Source organism: Chamaea fasciata, unplaced genomic scaffold (assembly GCF_029207755.1).
Source record: "Chamaea fasciata isolate MVZ Bird 193981 ecotype frontalis unplaced genomic scaffold, bChaFas1.0.hap1 SCAF_4, whole genome shotgun sequence".
In the NCBI taxonomy this organism is placed as follows: Eukaryota; Metazoa; Chordata; class Aves; order Passeriformes; family Sylviidae; genus Chamaea; species Chamaea fasciata.
The window spans coordinates 18,819,489-18,840,154 of record NW_027094089.1 but is presented as its reverse complement, the minus strand read 5'-3'; the positions used below and the strand labels follow the sequence as shown (position 1 = coordinate 18,840,154).

General features: G+C 49.9%; 1 protein-coding gene across 2 annotated transcripts in view; it reads right to left on the bottom strand.

Moving 5' to 3' along the window:
• The window catches only part of CNTFR (ciliary neurotrophic factor receptor), a 201,298-nt gene that overhangs the window by 82,776 nt on the left and 97,856 nt on the right, over window positions 1-20,666 (bottom strand). The window lies entirely within an intron of this gene.

Here is a 20,666-nt window from a genome sequence, read left to right as displayed (position 1 = left end):
CACTCAATAGCCTGTGGCACTTTCCATGGGAGGTGTGTGGAGGTGATGATACGCCTTGCACAAATGCTCTATCTTCCCCATCTCATTTTCAAGATTTTCCTTTGGAAAGCCAGCCCCTGGTGCCAGGCTCTCCTTGGCAGATGCAGCATCATCCTAGGAGCCAACAGTACCTGCAAATGGGCTGCAGAGGGGTTTTGAGGAGGTGGGAGCACACTCAGGTAGTTCACAGCAGCAGCTGGTGCTTTGAGTGTGCAAGATGTTGATTTCAGCACAGATGTCAGCCTCAGCCACCTGCCATCAATATCTTGATGGGCCACAGTTGTTCACCTCTTCTTTGTGGTGGGAGAGGGGCAGAGGCTACTCCATCCTGGTGAGCTGTGCCTTGTCCCAGGGGATGCTGTGGTGCAGGGCGGTGTGGTGCGGGGTGACAGCTAAGAAAGAGGGTGATGAAGACATCCTGTGTGCACCAAAAAGCTCCCTCAGGAGTGGACAAATGACAGCAAAAACTACAAGAATACCCTGCACAAGCCCTGCAATGCTGGAGATGCCCAAGCTCTCATTTTCTTGCAGCCAGGGCTGGTAGAGGAGACTAGAGCCAGGAGGGAGCTGCTGGGGACAGCAACGGGGGATGTCGGCTCACCCACCAGGGGGTAAATAGTACCATGCATGAAAAGCAAATTGCACCTTCAAAAACCATTTAAGCCTCTCTAATCTCAAATACCGTTATCAGTAACGTACACAGGATTGCCTTTTAATCTAGAACATGAGTATGGGCTCATTAGCCAGATGTCATCCATTTAAACCTAAATAAAGGGGGAGTTGTATTGGTGAGAGAAAGAAAATCCAGCAAAACATATACCATTACCCAACATGACTGTTGCAGGAGCCCAGATGGCCTCGGGATCACAGCAAGCCTTTGCAGGGCTGGAGGGGAAGGCAAGATCAGCTGGGTGGGATTTCATGAGCAGATTTTGGGGTGCTGCCAGACCAGCCTGATCTCAAATGCCTCTCAGGGGCAGAGATGCTGGGGGAGATAGAGGGTCTGAAGAGGCCGAGCCTGGAGATGGGCAGAGAAGGGATCCATGTCCTTTACTACTGATCTTTCAGGGTTTGGGCTCGAAGGGCTGGCAGCAAGAGCCATTCCCACTGTGCTGGTGCTGCAGAGCACAGACATGCAAGCCCCAGCCCTCACGGGTCACCTTGAGCAAATCACTCTAACTGCCTCCCACGTGCCTCAGTTTCCCCATCTGTAAAACAGAGATAATGAAGGTGACCTTCCTCTGAAAGCTCTGGGCAAAGAGCGCTAAGTGCTAATTACAACCTCCTTATCAAGCACTCTTCTTCTCTCCTGCCTGCTCTCCACTGCCTTTTCCATGTGTCATCTCTGCACGCAGCATGGTTCCCTGACTGCCCCCCTACCTGTGCTCCAGCTGCCATCACAAGTGGCAGCTCAGGGAGTGGGTGGTAGCTGGAACCTGAGGCAGGTGGCAATGCCACATCCTGGGGCACTGCTGACATGTGGGGCCCTGAGCAGCTTGGAAACCACATGCAACCCAGGAGCCAACTCTCCCTGTTTACACTCAAATTTACTTTCCACTGAATATTCTCTTCCTACACCCCTTGGAGTTGATGGGTGGCACCAGGAATTGAAGCAGACAAAGAACCAGGGGCCAGAGCCTCCATCCACCACAATCCAGATATCTCCAGCTAGTGCAGCCACCCCATTTCTGGGGACAATGGCAATGACAGGAGGCAGGACGAAACTCCCCAGCAACCAGCCTGCTCTTTGAAAAGTGTGAGATCTCCTTGATGCTGCCTTTGCCTTGGCTCAGTGCAAATATCATCACCAGCATCATGCTCTACCTCCTGGCCTTGCCAGGGAACAAAGCCACCTGCTGCCCACCCCCTGCTGCTCCTCCCTCATCTCATCAGCTCTTAAAATAATTGCTGCTGCTCCTGCCCAGGTTCCTAGGCCAGCATCGAAACAGACAGAGTTATGTGGCAAGGAATGGTTCCTGTCCCAAAGCACTGGTAGTCTCAAGGGATACAGGTGGAGTAAGAAAGCAGAGGGACCCAGATGGAGATCCCTGAGGACTCTGTGGCATGGCCAGGATACAGGCAGAGGCTTCTAGTGTGGGCTTCCAGTGACAGCACACAGAATTCACCACTTTGCTGCACTCACCCTGGAAAACCTCATTTCTTCTTAGAGATGAGTTCTGTGACCAGGCAGGAGCAGAGCTATTTTAGGACAAAAAATCTAGCCAGAAAACCAACTTTTTCTCACTTGAATTGCAATTTTCCATGCAGTATTTGCTTTCTTAGACTGTTTTGCCTAAAGTCATGTTGATTTTTTTTTTCCCCAAGCACATAACAAAGCCTTCACAATTTCCACAGATGCTTCCAATGCAAACTTCTGTTGCTGTCTTTGCTCACTTATCTGTTTCTCTAGCAAAAGCCAGCACCCTGACATTCGGGTGTTCAGGCCAGTGAGCAGCAGCTCACCAGGTGCGCAGGTTCCTGAGCTATGTCCCTGTGCCAGCAGGGAGCAGTTTACAGGTGATGGAGGGGAACCACATTTATTACACAGCAAAGCCTGCAGTGTGAAACTCAATCTTCTGTGCAAAATGTAGATTTTCCCCCTGTAATGAACAATTTCTTGGAGGTAGAGAGAAAAGAGGAGCCTGGGGAGAGGGAAAGGAGGAGAGGGAACATATGAAATGGTGGACTAGCAGCTCAGGAGCCATCCTCCCTGTCCCCAGCTTCCTGTCTGGGGAGAGAGCAAAGGGTTGATCTTTCCCTGCCTTGTCCTCTACACCAAGGATAGTGAGGGCATCAGTCATGTCACCCTTAGCAGAAGGCAACTCAACACAGACATGAATAAGGTCCCCTCCAGCAGCTCTCAGTCTAAACACATTTCCAATTATGTGTTCCCTGAGCTGGATCTGGAATGAAGGGGCACAGCAATGTGACATTAGCTGTTGTGGTGTGATGGTGAGAGGACAGTCCTGGGAGGGCACAGGAGTGAAAGGGATTGTGTATCCAGGCAAAAAGTAGGATGCCGCTTTCTGCTTAACAGTCCCAGTGTCCTCTTTTGAGTAGGCAAAGGGATGGATCCCTTCCAGCTCTCCCTTAGTACAATCCCCAAAGCTTTAGCAGTGGAGTACCAACTGGCACCTGTAAACAGCAGCTCCAGGGCAGGGCTGTCGCTGGCTAGTGAGGGATGTGGACTACACCCCAGTCTTCCACCACAACTCTCACCTGCCACAGGCTGCTCTCAGCAATGATAAATAAACAAGCCTCTCATTCTAGAAGTGTGTGGCTGCCTCAAAAGAAAAGTGGCTGTTTCAAAACCTAGTGATTCCATGACAAAGACTTCCATCAGACAATTCCCCACCAGGTGCTGTTACAGGGTCTGGCTCTGAAGTCATGAACTGGGGGAAAACAAACTCTGTTTAGTCGTCTCCTTTCCCTCCAGCTTTGCCCTGAGCCTTCCAAAGGAGCTTTGCAGCACCTGTCCTGCAGGCACCCATGGCAGGCACCACAGTGTGACTGCACTGCCCACAGTGACTGTCGATGCTGTGGTATAGCCTCTGCTGCAGACATGGCTGTGCATGGACACCTGTGCTGCACACACAGGCTGTGCATGGATACTGTGCTGCAGACATGGGCTGTAGCTGCTACAGTTCACCTGTACTGCAGACACCAATGGCACGTGTTCAGGTACCACCTGTACCCAGATGCTGAGTGTAGGTGGTATTGCACACCTGCAACACAGGCACTGGCTGTAAGGTGGTACTGAACACCTGGAGTGCAGATGCTGACTGCAGGCACTGCAGCTCACCTGTCCTGCAGGCCAGGTCACAGTCTGCCTCTTCCTGAGGTGTGGTATTATGCCTGTAGTGCAGATGCCAACAGTAGACATCACAATGCCCTTGCACTCACAGCAGGCACCTCCTGGGCCCCAGTATCACTGAAGGAGAAACAACACCCTTACCAAAGCCACTCTCAATTCCTCAGCCTAGGCCTTTGCCAGAGATGCTAACACAGCTTCCCCCAGCCTCGGGGATCCAGGGTGCTTGCTAACAGCGCTAAAGCCTTCTGGCCTTACAGTGCCCTGTCAGCACTAAATTCCTCTTTGCTGCCTAAGAGGAAGAGAGAAAAGAGGGAATTTATCATCTTCTTCATACATGCAATCAGAAAGCCTTATCTGCAGAGACAGAATCTACACTGCCTGAAAAGCTTTCTTAAATCTAATTTAAACTCCCACTGTCAACAGAGCAATTAGCACTGCCCCCCTGGACCATGAGTGTCACAGGGATGACGGGGGCCAGAAATAAATTCAGTCTTGGCTCTCATGGACTGTGACTTTCCTACCTCCACCTCCTCCCTTCTGGGAATGAAGCAAAGACCCCAAGGAAGAGGATATCCTGGAGGAAGGAGCACCCCACAGCAGAGCTTCCTCATCACTCTGCCTCTGCCATCCCAGTGAACACTGCTGGACCCCTGGATGGCAGTGCAGACCCTCCTGCCCTTGCGGTCTAAGAGATGGGCAAATGATGGAAGGATGGTCCTCACAAAACTTCTCAGCTTCTCTGGTTGAAGGTGTGTCCCTGGAGGCAGCTGTAGACTCCTAGAGCTCTTGGTTCCAACATACCTGCTGAAGGTTGCTCCATCTTTCCTGGATGCCACTGGAAAGGTATCTCAGTGTGAAAAGCAATGACCAAAGCTGCTCTCCATATCCATGGGGCTGAAGAAAGCAGCTCTTTGGGAGGGAGCACCAGCCCAGATTAAATCAGAGCTACTTTTCAGGGGGTAATGCAGAGTTTTGGAGCTACAGGGATAGCTGGGATGGTCTGGGAAGGAACAACCCATGAAAAGGCTCAGGATGTTTGAGATTCTCCCAGACTGGCAAGTTGGGTCCCAGGACAGGTAATTTCTTGCTTCTGTGGACCATGGTGACATGCTCCCACTGGGGCAGGGAGCTGTAGAAACACCAGCAGGGTCCTGAGAGTCCCAGGAGCAAGGTCCCCACCCTGCAGCTCCAGAGGCTGGGGGATTTCTGCTCCACGAGCAAGGTGTGGTTCTCTCTTCTCAAACCACACCTTGCAGCTCTTCAAACTGGTGCCCAAAAGCATCAGGACAGTCGGTGCAGACCATCCCTGGGACACACTGGTGTGCTATGATCCCTTCATGGCCAGAGGACAGGCAGGAGCATGATGTCAGGAGAGCATGGGACAGGTACAATCCATGGGAACCTCTCCAGTGACTCTGCCTGGCAACAGCCCTCGGTGCCATATCCATTGTGGGGCAATGCTGCTGCACAGCCAGCTGGTGCCCATTCCCTGTTCCTACTTGGAGTCTTGGAGTAGGATGTTTCCCACCGCCCATACCGGTCCTCACAACTCCCACCATGTCAACCAGTTTTTCTTCAAGTGGAGGGCAGCAGTCCAAGACCAGCCATCTGCTCCAGCAGTGATAAAAGCCAACACAAGGAACAGCATACTAATAAGCATCACAGGTCTTCAACACTGGAACTATGAGGAAGCACAACAGGGCAGGAGGGGCTTGAACCCCTATGGCAGTGGAGCAACATTGCCCCGGGACTATTCCTCAGAGACACCAGTGCCACCTCGGCAGAAAGCTCAGCCGAGGTGCCATACCCAATCCCCACTCCTCCACAGCCCACAGTCCCACAGTCCCACCCAGGCAGCCTCTGAGATGCAGGAACGCTCAGAACAACAATGGAAAATGAAATTTCCCCTCTCTTTTTACTCAACTTTCCTCTACACTGAGAATTTCCTGGCTCCCTGCAGAAAGAGATTGCAGGAATCAATTGGATCTTAGTTTCTATTAAAGAACTGCCAGAATTGGTGCTTTTTATCTGGAGCCTCCAATTCAAATGAGGTCTTGAGCAGTGTTTTTCCATAGATGGTGCTTTCACAGGGACAGACAGAAGACATCAGACAGAGAAGGGAGAGACTGGAGATGGGAGATGCTTGTGGTTCAGGTGCTTCCCAGTACTCCTCTTCAGAAGCTAGAGAAGTTAACTAAGATGGGCATATTTGGGAGCAATTCCTGCTCATTCTGAGTCTCGAGGCTGCGGTTACTGTGGGATGGAGCTCTTGGTGTCATGCCGATTTTCGGCACTTCTATTCCCAGCCTCCACCCACAAAAGCAGAAAATTAATGATGCGGAACAAAACCAAAACAACCCCACAAAATCAAAACCAAACTCCTATTCACTCAGCAAACAACCACAAATACTTTAGGAAGGTCCTGCTGTCTCATGCCAGGTTTGCTTTGTGCTTTCCAGGCATATGCAGGCAACATTTCTTACTTCTGTCTGCAGGGCTGCATTGCCCTTCAGTCCCCCAAAGATTTTGCTCACAACCCTGTTTACTGCCTTGGGGAGATTCTGCAGTGAGGCTGCTTCAGGAAATACCCAATATCCCTTTAGATCCAAAGTTCCAGGGCAGAGAAAAGCATCCTAGTATTAAAGTTTAGACTTTGGTATAGTCATGTGCCACCCTGAGCAAAACAAAGAGGAAAGGGAGGAAAGGGAGGACAGACAGGGCTTGTCCAGACAGACTTCTCCTATCAGTAGGATGCCCATGACACAGCAGACAGGGCATAGAGGAGCATGGTGTTTCCCGTGGTCACTGCTAGGAGAGATTTTGGGGCATGTCTGGCCACAGCAGCTTTAGCATCCTCCTCAACAGCACCTGCAGGTTCCACAGAAACCTTAATTTGCTCAAAACGTCAAGACTGCACCTCTTACTAGCCCAGCCTTGCTCCTCTGGTGGGCTGTTCCCTGCAGCATCCAGACAAGGGGCTGGACACAGTGTGGGCACTGTCTGAGCTCACTGGCACTGGGGCTGTGTAGGTGAAGAGCACAGTGCTGCTGTGGAAACAAAGGGGCAAGCAGGGCAAAACTGCCAGCTGCAACCCCAACCAGGCTGCTGGCGCCCTGCAGGACCCCTTTCCTCCAGTGTAGGCAGGACCAAGTTGGCTTGACCCCAGTAAACCTCCTAGTGGTGATATCCCCAAGCCAGGGAGAGCAAAAGCTCATTCTTGAATCAACACAGGCATCCAAGGACTGAGGCCACAGTATTGCTGCTCAAACAGCAGGGCAGGTTTGCTTTTTGCTGACATGCTGAGAGAGAGCTAGAGGAGCATGAGAGCCTGAGGTCATGTTTCAAGAGCTCAGGGACATGAGCAGGATTGGACTGAGGAGCTCTGGAAGAGATCTCGGCAGATGTTTTGTCCAAGCAGGGAAAAAGATATTGGTTTAGCAGTACTGGGAGAGTAACTGATGAAACACCCAGTTGTACAGAGCTTCTTGGGCATTTTAATTTTAGCTTGGCTTTTTGTTTTGGCTTTTTTTTTTTTTTTTTTTTTTTTTTAAGCTGTTGGCATAGAGGAAGCCACTTCAATGACTCTGATGTTGCCTCCCCAGAGACGCCTCAGGATCATGGAATCATAAAATCGATCATTTAGGTTGGGCAAAAACCTCAAGTCCAATTGTAAACCTAACACTGCCAAGCCCACCACTAAACCCTGTTCCTAAGTGCCATATTTATGTCTTTTAAATACCTCCAGAGATGGTTACTATGGCTTATGTTGCTTTGCTTCATCTCTCCTCCCTGCTTGCAGAACAAGTTGGCAAGAGGATGGGGTAGGCAGGAACGAGGCAGCTTCTAAGGCCCAGAGAGAGCAGCAAACACTGCTGGAGGCAGGCAGAGGCTCAGGATGCTGGGGACTGTGTGCCCCCCACAGGTCCCTGCTTGCTGTCCTTCCTTGTTCAGGTTCCACAGGAGGTGCTGTGTCCCCACTGTCACTAATACCTACAGACCACCAGCTATCCTGGGGTCACTGGCCCATATGCTGCTGTGGGCTCACAGGCCACTGCAGGCAGACAGGACAGATGTGACAGAGAGGACATTTGTCCTCCACCTGCATATGGGCTGCACCTGCCCCCCACCTCCCTGCAAGAGTACTGCTCAAAACCTGAGCATGAAAAAGAAGACTGGAGAAGAACTCCACCCACTCTGCAGAGAGATGGGGTTTCTTGGTTGTTGCTTCACCCAGTTCCATGAGTTCTATCACCACACTCCTGCCATGTGGTTCCACAGGACAGCATGTCCTGTGCAGCCTTCTGGGGTCTGTGTCCATACATCACAGCAGCACCCAGTTTTTGAAGGGCCACTGAAGGGGAAAACTGAGGCATGTGGATTCTCCTTAATGCCCCGATGACAAGTGACAAGGATGACATTGAAGGGAGGAGCCAATCCTGCCCTTCAGTGAGAGCAGCCCATGATGGCTCCAGTGATGCTGGAAGGGGGTTTCTGCTGCCAGCAGCCTCTTTGGTAGACTCAGGGGTCTGCCCCAGAACTGAGCCTAAGGCTGGCAGTGGGACTGGGGAGATGTGCCTGCTCTTTCCTGCTTGCAAACGCCCACCTAGGATAGCAGGTATAGGAGCTGATCTCTTTTTGCTCTGACCTCTCAACAACCCTACTCACAGGCCAAGCCTCACCAAGTGACAGCAGCAGTCTTGGCACCACTGCTGCCTCAGTTTGCAGTAGGACCTCACTGGCTTCTGCTCTCTTGCTCCCTCTCAATTTAGCATTGCCTGGATGCAGCTCGTGGAAGGGGAAAAGGAGCCATGAGAGGCAGAAGCATCATTGCTGAAACAGGCTGGGGGCACCCCAAAGCCCCAGGCTGGGGCTTCTCTCCTGGCCTCCAATAGCTGCCTCTCTGACTGCCAGAGCCTGGAGTCAGCAGAGCATGTGAGGTGGGACTAAGGGGCTGCTGAGGACCCCTCTGAAAACTCCTGGGGCCCCTCAGCCTCCCTGGGATCCTGCCCCAGGGTCTGCTGACAGACAGTGTTTGATGAGGGCAAGCAGAGGATGAGGAGGGAGAAATAGAGTTGGCTAGAGGCAGTTGTGCTGAAAAAAAGTCAGGAAAGTATCTGCCCAAAACTACAGGAAAGTTTTATTATCATGGACAAAACACCATCTGTTTGTGTCAACTGTGACCTCCCGCAGCCCCTGGGCTATAACGGCTCTGAAATTAGCATGTTTGTTAGGGGTATTCCTTGTCTGACCTCAGGGAAACAGCTCCCGTAGGGCAGAGAGGAGGATAGAGTGATTGTCCACTGAGACCCATGCTGGGGTGGTGTGGTGTGCTCGGTGGTGATGGGGGAAATAAAATATCCTTTTGGAAATGAGGATTCCCTCCAAGCATGGCTCTGGCAAGCCCAGCATCACTGTGTGTTGTCACTGGCAGGTGAGGCATGATGTGAGGCTGCCTTTGGGTCTCAGTCTCTTCCCAAAAAACAAAGCCAAGAAGATGTACACTTGGAGGAAGATTTTGCCATGCAAAGCCAACAGAATTAAATGAATACTTAATAAAGAAGAGGTTGGATTAAAATACAATTTGTTTTCAGCCCTGCAAGGGAGGGAAGATGCATACATTGGTACCAAGCCCCAGAACTGATTTAGCGATGTCAAACTGCTCTCTATTTTCTTCTTTCCTATTCTTTATGGGATACAGCATCTAAGGCGGACATATCATCACCTTCCTACCTACCTAAACTGGAAGCAGTCTGAAGCCAAACTGGCCATATGGGAGAAAAGCAACTCAGCTGGGAGAAGTCCCACTTTGCAAGATCCCAGAAACCTTTTTCACCATTCCCTGAGCTTTGCTCTGTGAACTCCCACTCTCAAGCCATGTGGCTGTCACAAAGGAGGCTGGAGGTAAGGACAGTTCTGCCAGTATTCCTGCAGCAGGACACATTTGCCACTAGTAAGCCCTCAAAGCCAACCACTAAAAATGAATGCAGGGGCCTGTGTGATCTACCATGAAGACTCACATGTAAGGAACACAGATCCAGGTCTTTATTCATGCTAGGGCAATTCTAGGAGCTATGAGTCTGGAGGTGGTCATGCTACCAGACTCCAGAAGTAAGAAGAGGAGTGCTTGGTACTTCTCCTGCTTGGCCCCACACTCCCTGCACCATCACCCTGCCCCACCAGCCAGGCTCTTGCTGGACTCTCTGGGCTCTGCTGTCCTTTCAGTCCACAGAACCAGTGCCAGTCTCCCTTTTATGCTCCTGATAGGTCAGCCCCTCTCCAAATCTGCACCACATTCACATGCCTTGAAACTATCAGGACATTTTGATCACGTGCTCATGACAAGTGCCAGCATCAAGTCTCATCCTATGCATCTGCCCCTCCTCAGGCTCCTCTCCCCGAAAATCTTTTCCGCCCCTAAAATGACACCATAGCTTTGCTCCTTCTCACCTTTGCAGGCAAAGAAACCAGTATATGAGTGACAGTCCTTGCAATGCCAAATTTGACTTGAAAATCCCCTTGCCTAGATGCACTTCAGTGATCGCCACCCCAGGAGGTTTGTATGCTTCAAATCTCCTGCCTGGAGCCTGCACTTATTTCTCCCCTCTCTCGGGAGCCAGGCAGCAGGCAGGAACCAGGGTGCCACCCCTGCCTGGCAGGCTGCCTTCCACCAGGCGTGGCAGGGAAGATGTGAACCACGTGTGCCTTTTGTCTCAGGACCCTTCCTGCAAGCTCCAACACCAAAGGAAGAGAAAATCATCAGCTGAGAGCAGCCATAGAATCCCCAGTGGCCTCCAGCCCCCTCCCAATCTCTCTGGCTCCACTCCATCCACTGGGGCAAGACTCAGTTCAGGGGAGGGCTTGTTTTTTAATTAGAAAATATTCATCAGCATTTAAAAATAAAATAATAAAGAAGTGTCAACCAGCTGGGGCCACGAAAGCTGGGGCGTTTTTGGCTCCTGACCAAGCACTTTGATAGAAAGGCTTTTTGGAAAATGCTGTAGAAAACATTTAATTTCTCCCAAGGCCTGCATATGGGGCTCATCACTTGCACATATTGCACAGGAATATTCATGTGTGCTGGCCTCCTGCTACAGGATGACGAGGGTTCGCTGGTGCAGCATGCAAAAGGGGCTCCTTCCCTTCTGTTTTCCTTTTTTTTTTTTTTTTTTCCCTTTGGAAGAGAAAAGCACAGTATTTCACTTCAGTCCCCAAATATTTGTAAATGGCAGAACAAAGGAAAAACTGAGCCAGAGTCAGGTCTGCTCATACTCATCAGCTCGCTGCGCTCACCACACGATAGAGCCACAGATGAGCAGCAAATGCAGCGAAACAGATTTCTGCCCCTGGTTTTGCTGCTTTCCAGTTGCTTGAGCCCATTCTGATGCTTCCTGGATGGAGAGTGGGAGCCTGACTTCTACTTCTCTGACCCAGCAAGAGGTTTCAATTCACACCCCGGCTCTCCACTCCAGGGCTGTGGTGCTGGCTCATCCTGGATTTGCCATTGGGTATGTCCGTTAGCTAATGCCCTTCTGCAAAACTCAGGAAGACCGACAGTACTCACTGTGGCCACAGAGCAGAGCCTGTCCCAGCAAGGAGATGACCGCCATGGCTTTTTGGTCCCTCATTTCCCCCCCTCATCCAGCTGACTGCCTCCCTTTCACCCTCAGCTTCTGTCTCAGCAGCATTGGCTTTTCTGCAACATGCCATGAGCTCTGCTGGAAGAAGCCAAGCTCACACTGAGGATCTTCTTGCCCCCTCACTGAGATGCTCACCTCCAGCAAATGCTCCCTTTGTCCTCTTGAGTCCCCCTTTTTCTGAAAGCCCCTACCTCTGCCTCCTGCTCTGAAGCCTGCCTGGACCCCAATCTCCTTTAACTTTCCCTAAAGCATTTGTGCTCCCTTTTTCCTCCTCTGGCTGCACCCCTCATTCCTATCAATCTGCTCTCTATAGCTCCAGCACCTCCCAGCACAAAGTGTACCAGCCTTGCTGGAGCAATTCTGACTGGCCCCCAAAAAAGCTTCTTCCTGGCAGAAAAAACTCAGAGCACTAATTAGGAGAAACCCTGGGAAAGGAGAGGGGATAGAAAAAGAAACTGTCTGATCCCACTATCTCTGTGGAAGTGAAGTCAAAGACAGCTCAGGAAAAGGGCACAACTCCTGCCGGGGTTTCAGGGAAGCCTCTGGGCAGAGCAGCACCTCTATGCAGGGCTCAAACTGTAGTTCTTAGATACACTTGTGAAAAGTATTAATAAAAAAAATCTACTGAATCTTCAAAATAGGAATCATGCCTAAATAAGTGTGCACACTAGTGCGCACACACACACAAACTTTATTAATTTTCATATTTTTTTGCCAGCTTTCCCAATGGGAAAGGGGAAATTTGATGCCAAGTGTATGCCTAGACAGGGTCTGTAAGATTCACTATGGGAAAAAAATATGAAGTGGAAAAAAAATAAAATGTCCTTAAACCACATCTGGAGCACTGTGCCCAGTTTTGGGGCTCTGGTTCAACATTGGCAATACTGACCTCCAGCAAGTCCACAAAGGGTGGTAATGAGGCTGAGGTACATGGGGATGAAGGCAGGTTGAGAAAACAGGGCTTGCACAGCCTGTAAAAGTGATGGCTTTGGAAGGATTGAACAGCAACCTGACAGCTCCTACCTAGCGATTACTGAGATGATGGAGACAGGTTGTTTCCTCCATGGCAGGAAGATGAGAGACCACAGGCATGAGTTGCAAGAGCTGCAAGAGGAGAGGTTCAGGCTTGTTAGAAGGAAGGCACAACCTCATTACAGTCACCTGCTGGAAGATGAACCCAGGCAGGTTGTAGGACCTAATCCTGGAGGTTTTCAAAACCCAAACAGGGAAAGTAAACTGGTCCACACTCAGTATTCACCCTGCCCAGGGCAGGATTCTGAACTAGAGCTTTCCCAGGCCATTTTTTACCTCACTGGACAGATGAGTATGCCATTGCCAAGAAAAATTACATATGAAGTCCCCCACAAATTCTGAGGGGGATGGGGCTGCTCAGTGCTCATTTCAAATACTGGAAAGCAAAATCTGGGTGAACACACATCTGACAAGCTCTCTGCCTGGAGTGGGACATAGAGCATGGAGACGAACAGAGACCATGGGGCTGCAGTGTGTCAGGGCCAGATCCTGTGCTCAGCTCAACCCCACTGATGAAGTGGAGACCAACGAGATGGCTGTCTGTCCCTTTTCCAAACTTCCTTCTGCGGGGACCGCCTCACACAATACCAATAAGTGATTAATGAGCGGCCAAGCCCGTCAGCACGCAGCCTGCGTGCATGGGCGCTTTGCATGTGTGCGCACTGCTGCCTGGGACTTGGCGGGGAGGGGAGCTGGGGAGAAGAGCGCTGACAAGCAGATGATTAATTGAAATGCAAGCAGGAGGAAAAGCAATGTCCGCTAAAACTATCAGGCGTCGCAAGCATGGGAAAGGAACTCCGAGACGCTGTCTCCATCTCTGCTCCACATGCATGGCGCCTCCCAGATCCAAGATGCTTGCCAGTCCTTTTCCTGGCTTCTATTTTTGCAGGTGCAATTTCATATTTGAAAATAACCATGCTGCACACGCACATAGAGATATATATATGTATTTTTTTTTCTTTTTTTTCCTCGCCGTCCACGGAAACGGCAGTGATGGGAGAGCAAACCTCCCAGACTGCAGCACACAGCAGCAATTAGGAATCCAAGTGCTTGTTACCCCATGCCTTGGGGTGAAGGTGCCCAAAGCTCGGGCTCTCTGCACCATCTGCCCCTTCTAAGAGGCGCAAGCTCAAAAATGCACACATAAAGTTACCAGTTTATGCTAAAACAATGATTAAAAGAAAAAAAAACAAGTAAAAAATGAAATAAAAGGGTCTGAAAGCTCATGTCTGGCTCAGCTCTGATCTGTTGCTCAGACTCCATAAATTATATCCCAGTGTTGGAACTGGATTGCACTATTGGCAAAAAGGGCAAGAAAGCTTCTGGTCTTCATCTGACACAAGCAGGCTCAGCTTGGGTCACCAAATAAATAGAGTGGAGATGTAATGTGGCACATATTGTTCCTCTGAAACACGGCTGGGAAAAGCACAGAGGGGGAAAGCAACTGGAAAGGGATGTCCTAGGGGAAGTTTGATGGGGCAGTGAAGGGATTTTTTACGGCCGAAGTCAAGGACAGCACCCTGGAAATATACTGCCTTCAGTTCCTTCTCTGAGGAGGAGAAACAAGGAGAAGACCAAATAGTCTTTCTGTAGAAGGGAGAGGATTCTAAGCTTCAAAGTTTTGGGTTGGAAAATCGGAGATGTCAACTCGCTGATGGCTTTTTGACATAACCATTGTGCAGATGACTAACACCAGATCCTTGTCTGAGTGAGCACTGAGGAAGTGAGACTACCTAAAGCATGACCTGAATATGGGCTGCTGGAGCATGGTTATTACCACGTTTTGCTTGGCAAGCTGATCCCCAGCCAAGAGAACTGACTTGAGAAATTAACTTGGTGAGTTGTTCAGCACTTTGCTGCTCAGGTAATGAGCGGACCTGTCGGTGATTGCATTGTAGGACTCCACAAACTGCTTGTACCATTGACATGGTTTAACAGACTGTTGTTTATGAGACAGAGCAGTATTTAAAAGACACATTTCTCTCAGAGCTGCACATAAAATTTGATAGCTAAATAGCTGTAAATGCTACTGAAGTCTGACAACTCGAAGAGGAATCAAGGGTCTGTCATGCAGAGTATCTGCCAATACACCCGGCCCCGCAGAGCCAGTGAGATTTCCAGTCTCATAAAACCTTTTTTATATTGGAAGTGAGAATTTGTGCAGCGCATATGAACTCTCTTTTATTGGGCTGGTGTGATGCTGAGAAAATGCAGTTAAAGTTGTACAAGTTCTCCTTGGAGCGCTATCGGGGTGCCTATAAATCAAAAGCTTTATCCTGGAATGGGTTTACCAAATAAACCTTCTTTCATCTGGGCTCGTGCTGAGCAGCAGGACCACAGCAGGAGTGGGTGCCTCCCCTTGTCAGTGCCCGTTTGCACTGGTGGAGCAGGGAGAGCCCTGAGTGAGAAGTCTTGGGCTCATCTCCCCACTCTCGGAGTCAATGACAGCATCTCAACCACAGAGCATCCTCCAGAGCCTGGCACCATTCTCCTCACTCCTCTCATGGGAGTTTGACCCTCCCAAAACACCTGTGACCCCCCACAATGCTCCCTGCCCACAGTCCCAGCCCAGCTGCTACCCTGAAGCCAGTCCAGATCTCCATGCCCATGCAGCTGATTCAGAGTGCTGCCGGGAGCACCCTGGGTTGGAAAGACCACAGACCCACCTTCAGCACCCAATGGAAATGGAGAATTTCCAAACCTTCACAAAGGCCAGGAGCACTTTGGTTGGGGAGGAAGATTTGGGCCAGCTCGCTAATTCCTCAGAGACTCCAACAGCTGCATTAATTATTTCATGTTAGTCTGGCTTCCTCATTAAGCTAACCTAGACGGCCCATGACTGAGTGACAGCAAGCCAGCCTGCAAGAGCCCAAGCCAGCAGTGCTGGAAACTATGGGCTCCATGTGATTTACGTGGACTAATATTACACATATCTCAAACATGCAATCTTTAGAGGACCTGAGGCTGCTGTCTGGGTGGAGGAAAGCCCACGCACAGCCAGCAGCGCAGCATCTGGATCAAGCCTGGGTATCAGCCTCTCAACCCACATTTAGCCAGCAGGGTAAAGCCTGATGATGGGTGCCCTGAAGGCACAAGGAGTGGAAAGCCCCAGCACTGCTGCCAGTGGACTCGAGTGTGACACAAAACATCTGTGCAAAAGCAAGGGCCAGGAAGCACAGCTCCTCTGGCACTGGCCGCTGGACAGCCACTTCACCCCACTGATGTGGCTGTGAATTCAGCTAATTTTTTGCACTGGGCTCCCCTTGGGATGTCTGGCTTTTGTGGGCTGTAAGAATGATGCTTTGGGGCATTACGCAGATCCCCTTTTTCCAATACTGCCAAATCTGAGGCTTTTGTGTGAATCCACTGTATTTTGCCGTCTCTGCAAACAACTGTATAGAAATACAAGACTTCAGCCCCTTAGAATCCTCTAGGGAAAATTCAAAGCAATGAAGAAATACGAGTTGTTTCTCCATGAACCTATTGAAAAAAAAAAAAAAACCACCCTGAAAAAACCCACATTACTTTTCAGCCCAGTTTTGCCAGCAGTACAGGTCTTTTTCCCACAGTCCAAGGAATCAACACATTTTCAAATCACTCCTTCTTATGGTATTGAATATCAGAAAAAGATTGCCTTTCATTCAGCAGCTGTTTTGGGACACTGAGAGAAAAGGCAAGCAGTCTAATCTTAGCAAAACACGGAGAAAGAGTTTGGTGCATTTAAAAACTAGTCACAGGGACAGGAACAGGAAAGGAGGGGTCTGCAAGGGGTGCATGAGGAGTGTTTCAGGGTTGCAGCATCCTTTCACAGCCCAAATCTTTCATAGTAGCGTCTCAGCACCACTCCATTCCTGCAGCTCCTTGGAAAAACATAGGGACATGTCCTCATTTCCCCAGGAAAATCAGCAGGTACATCCTGATTTGCAGACCTTCAGCCTTTCTGACACATAAATGCTCTGGCATGTCTGTTCTGCCAGTGGGGAGTGGGCAGCTCCAAAAATAAACCAAGCAGCTCTGTATATTGAGAGGAAACTCAAGAGAGAGAATAGTAATAGGGGATGGAGGATTTGCTGAAATAAGTTTGACCTGAAGCACTGGAAGGAGACAAGCCTTGGTTTCCTACAGTCTTGTACTATTTAATCCACCCACGCCCCCAGCAATAGCTCCAACCTCCTCCTGTGAATTAGGTGTTCCCTGTCCCATCCATAGGGCTGGGACCAAAACCTCAGACTTTTCCTGAAGTAAGGGCATGGGTCTGGGCATTGACTCCAGTGGCTTTCTCTGTCTACCAAACCTGGGTGCCATTAACCAGCAGGACAGCAAGCCTTCACTGGAGAAGGCTGAAAGTCCAGCAGTCACAAGAAGGGGACCTAAGGGGAGAGAGGTGAGGAAGCCAAACTTGGCAGATATCAGCACTCAAGTTGGGTCATGCAGCACATCAACCCTGGTTGGGCATACCCAAACATACCCTCAGGCAAGGGATTAGAGCCAGGCACCATGTCCCCGTCCTAGAAGACCCCTGGTTCCCACCTGGCCCCCACAGAGCCACAGAAAAGTCTTCGTGCCACCAGGTAAGCAAAGAGCCATGACCGCCAGGCTTTTAACAAAGACAAACTGCCTCTCTCCTTCCTTCCAGATTGCAAGCAGATGTGTGCTTAAATTACCTGCTGCTGACTGTGACACTTAGCAAAGAGCCGTGTTCTAGGAGCAGAATGAAGAAAAAATGTGTGAATCGACGGAAGGGAGGATTAGCAAGAATTCAGCTGGCTCTGGAAGGGTAAAGTGTCGTCATTGCAGGAAACAAATGTCACTTCCATTGCAAAACAAGTATTCATGGTATGAGGGAAACCCTCACATTGCTGGAGTCAGTGACAAAATTAAGAAAGTTTGGGGAAAGGCTGCAGGGCTGCATCTGGGCTTCCCAAAGGGAATTGCTCCCAGCCCACAGAATGCTACAGGAACAGCCCTGTCTGTGTTACATGGCTGTGGCTTCCTCTTCCAATGAAACTCTTAAGGCCTGTGTTCCCAGCTGCCTGGGTACATCCTGGCTCCAGACTGCTTGACATGGCTCCTGCTGGTGTTGGGTCCGGTGTTGGGCTGCAGGTCTTCATCCTGTTTTATGAGTCTCCCCAGGGAAGCCATGGGAGTATCCATGAAGCTCCTGTGCACAGGAGGGCAAAGACACCTGGGGCCCATCTTGGAGGGGCTAAAGGCAATGCCAATAGAGAAAAGGCCAGAAGATGTAACCCCATCCTGATGGTCCTCTGTGATGCATTAGGAAAACGGGCTCTGCATGAGCTCTGCCCCTACTCAGAGCCTGCTTGCGTTCGTATCAGTGACAACCATACCCTCATGGCATGCTGCCCAAAGCCTGCAGTTTCAGGGCACATCTTTGCACCAAAAGCAAGACTCTCTCCTCAGAGAACTGGGATGGAAGCCAGGAGATTCCTGACACTGTGCTTCTTCTGTGAGGGCAGCATATTACTACAAGGATGCACAGCCTTGAGAAGAGCACCCAAGGAGACACCCCATCTCCCAGAAGTGTCCTGCATGGGAAGACAGTGTTCTGCAAACTGAGCCATAGAAATCAAGCCCAACCTGCTCCCCTTCCCCCTCGCTGCTCCTGGCTTGCTCTCTGCCGAGCCCTTGCGGGTCACATGTGGCGTTCCACTTCCCAGCACAGCTCCACTGGCTGGAGCAAAGAGCAGAGTCAGACCCAAATTGCAGATTAGTGTGTTGGGTTCATGCACGGGAAACAAAAGATTGGAAATCTCTGAAGTGCACAGCTGGAATCCACACCTCGACCATGTTTCTATGAGATATCACGTACATTTTTAAAAGTTACCTAGACAGGGTTCTGCTTTAAAACAGCCTGGCAGCTGCTCCACTGGCACCACCTCCTGTCACACTGACCAGGACCTTCAACTGTTCCCTGTCCCCCACAGGCCATGCTCATCTCCAGCCTTTAGACTTAGGTTATGAAATTATTCAAAGAAAGGATTAAATGTCCTCCTCTGCATTTGTTCAACACCAGCTGTGGAGGGAGGGTGGGAAAGGAAGGACATGTGACCCAGAAAAATCACTGTGGGATACTCCCTGCCAACAACCTGAAATGATGGTCCCCAGAAATCCTGGGGTTTCACTGTCCATCATATGTATGGCCTCACATGGTCCCTGCAAGGGGAATGCCCATGAGAAGCCATAAGACACTCACATGGCACCATGAGGAACACGGACTGTGGAAAACTCTGATCTCCCTCTCACACCACCAATGTGCTTTCTTCTCCTTTCAAAGCTCCCACAACAGCAACCATATGATGAGATGCTAAACTATGAGATCATTCTTTGTCTTTTTCCGTCTACCAGGCTTCCAGGCTAAAAGTGATTCAAGGTAAGATCAAACATCCTTGTAGGATGCTTAGGTTCTCTTTTCCTCTGTACCACTGATCCCCAAGAAGCCCTCCAACATGCTGCAGGAGTATGAGCAAGGATTTAATTCTCCTTACAGCTTTGTTTCTTCCTTATCACTTCTTCTTCCGATCTCTCACATTGTCTGAGTTGCAAGCTGACTCCTCAGCTTAGCTCTTCAGGATGTTTGCTTCACTTTGATTCAGAACCTCCCATGTGTGAGCACTTTCTGTCTGCACCACCAGCCAGAAATGGCAGCCCTGCCTATGTGCACTCCTTTCCAGGCCTCCTCTGCCCCCATGCATCCTCCAAGATAACTCAAGCATTCCCTCCAGGAAACCATGGTTTGCTCCATTTAAGCTGACTGACTTCAGTAGATCAGCAGCTCCTCAATCCTCCCTACCCTTTTGTTTGGTCAAGGAGGATTGGCGTAAGACATAGCATTTCCAGTTAAAATATTTAGTTTAAAAATCCAGCATGAAATTAAATTCCAACATGGTGACATGCCACAAGCAGCCTCCCCAGGAAGGGGAGCCTTGGGACCCTCTCAGGGATTGTTCCTTAGGAACTGTAGAGAAAGTGCAATGTGGTGCTGACGGGATTCAGCCCCGACAGTGCTCTGTGCACTCACTGTGATGGAGCGAGGAGAAGGACACCACACTCCATTTGGAAAAACACTTTCCCATCCATACAGTAAATAACAGAGCAACAGTACCCAGCAGTGCAGCCACAGGCTCACCCCAAATGCAGCAAAGAGCCAAGACAAGACGAGCCAACTTGGGACAGAAAAGCTTTGAGTGAAACTCCCATCCAGCAAACAAAGGGCCAAGGATGAGATGCTGAAATAATATGAGTCATTGAAGGAAGGCACCTGCTTTTTCCAGCACATGTGCGGAGTTATTCTCACCTGAAATCAGTTTTTGGACAGCTAGTGAGCACATGCTGTTTCAAGTCAAATATGCCTCAGTCACTGTCCCAGGCAGGGAGTTCTCTCAGGGTTTATTAATGGGGAAATCCACTGCACTGACATGCTTGAAGCATTGGGGTGAGAGCAGTAAGGACGAAGAATCAGCAACACCTGCTCTACTTCTCCCTAGGGAAATGATCAAAAGAAGGGCAAGACCATCGCCCACAGCCAGGGATGCCCAGCACTCTCCAGACAGCCCTGAGCACAGGTAGTTCTCCCTCCCACACCTAGATGGGAAACCCATTAAACACTCAGGCAATGAAGCCTCCACTGCTTCTCCCTGGAGGCATTTTCACAGTCAACTTGAGGAAATTTTTCCTGATATCCAGCCTAAGTTTCCCTTTGTTGATTTTCAGCCGAGCAGCGGAAAGGTGGGAGCTTTAATGAGACAAGCAGGGCCGCTGGAGGGGAAAGAGCGGTCAGTTTGAGCAAGGCAATGCACAGAGCTGTGGTTTAAGTGAAACAGCTATTGCAAAAAGCCCAGAATCCTACAAACTTGGGATGGAAAATGTCTATTAACTTTCCCAATGGACTAACATGAGATTGTTCCCCCATTTTCTAATGCTTCTCCCAGTCCAGCTATTTGATTGGGACCAGAGCTCTGCAAAAATATGAAGGGCTCATTCATTTACTTTTTTTTTTAAAGGAATTGCCGTATGTGGAATAAAGCATTGGACTTTATGGCCAGATTTTCTTGATTCATCCAAGGGCAAAGCTTGTGCTGTTTTGCCTCCTCAAGCAACAACTTCTGCCCTGCAAACCACCACCA